The sequence below is a fragment of the Myotis lucifugus genome, unplaced genomic scaffold (assembly GCF_000147115.1).
Source record: "Myotis lucifugus unplaced genomic scaffold, Myoluc2.0 scaffold_145, whole genome shotgun sequence".
NCBI classification, from domain to species: Eukaryota; Metazoa; Chordata; class Mammalia; order Chiroptera; family Vespertilionidae; genus Myotis; species Myotis lucifugus.
In genome coordinates this window covers 142,829-144,452 of record NW_005871193.1, presented here as the reverse complement: position 1 = coordinate 144,452, position 1,624 = coordinate 142,829, and positions in this window count along the sequence as shown.

The following is a 1,624-nucleotide window of genomic DNA, read 5'->3' as shown; positions in this document are numbered from 1 at the left end:
CTGAAATACTCTGCACTGCCCTTCCTCCTGGAAAATGCAGTTAGATCAGCGGTTCTCAACTTGTGTGTCGAACGACCCTTTCACAGGGGTCGCCTAAGACCATCGGAAAACACACATATAATTACATATTGTTTTTGTGATTAATCACTATGCTTTAATTATGTTCAATTTGCAGCAATGAAATTGGGGGTCACCACAACATGAGGAACTGTATTAAAGGGTCGCGGCATTAGGAAGGTTGAGAACCACTGAGTTAGACCTTTGGGTGCTCGCTCCAGCTCCCGGTTGTGGGGCCTGGTTGCTCTGCCTTCCCGCTTTCCCTCTGATTTCCCCTGTGCCTGGCTGCTGCTCTGCTCCGAACCTTCCCTCCACCTTGGGGGTGGCTCTCCTGGTCCTGGGGGGGATGCTGCTTGTCTTGCCTCCTCACAGTGGATCCCTGGGCATCAATGTGAGCCCAGCCCTGAGCCTTTTGGAAGGAGCAGCTCTCAGCGTGGCCCCCTGGCGTGAGCTGACAGTCTGGTGCTGTGCTGGCCAGGAGCCAGGGGATGGATGGTGGTTCCATAGGGGTAGCTCAGCTTTCCTCCTGTGAATTCCAGTCTGGGAAGAGCCTCGGGAACTGGGCCTGTGGGATTTTTCTCAGACCTTCCTTCTCTTTCCTTCTGGGGCCATAGCCTGGGTTGGAGTCCTCTGAGGAATTTGCTTGAAGGGATTTAAAGACTCCCAGAGCTAGAAGTCACTTGGTGTGGCGTTCTGGTCCGTCAGCCCACCTGCCTGTAGGGATGCCAAACCTGGCCTGATTAGTGGAAACCCAGTCCTGTGTTTGAAGGACCCCACCTGCATTCTGACCACCCATCTCCATGTCTGCAATTCTTGCCACCAAAACACTCGGCCCTTATATCCCAGTTCAAGTACATTTTTCACAGTGGAAATGAAGTGAATTTGGAACCTGAGGAGTTTAGTGGGGGTGACAGACCCATACACCTTTAATTTTGAATAAAATACTTTATAACTATGTTGGGGATATGTAGAGTTGCCATTGGGAGCATAAAGAAGGGGCCCTTGGTTCATTCTGGGGTTCAGAGAAGGCTTTCTGAAGAACATGATGTCTGAGCCGAGTCTGAGAAGAGGGAGTTGGAGTCGGGCAGTGTTGGGAAGGGCATACCCAGGAGTAGAAGCAAAATCAGGGAGGTATCAAATGCTTGGTAATGAATGGTTGGAGATGAGAGGGAGGTGCTGGCCATGACTAAGACCTTGTAAAGGAATCAGAGAGCCTTTGAAGGGGGTCAACCTGGGAGTGTGATGATCAGATTTACTCTCTAGAAAGGGCCCTCTGGCTGCTCTGTGGACAAAGCCTTAAAGAGGGAAAGATTAGTAGGTTGTAATAGCCCGGGTGAGAGAAGATAAGGATTTAATTAGGACGGCAGCGGTTAGGATAGGAGGGGCTAGATTTGGGAAGTATCGAAAAGGAAAAGTTGGTAGACCTCGATGATTGAATATGGAGTGAAAGGGAGGAGAAATCCAGGATGACTGCTGGGTTTCTAGCGTGAGTGACCGGGCGGGGCCGTTCACCATGTGGGGAACCAGAGGGAGGCAGGAAGGTGATAGTTCAGTTTGGGACATTTGG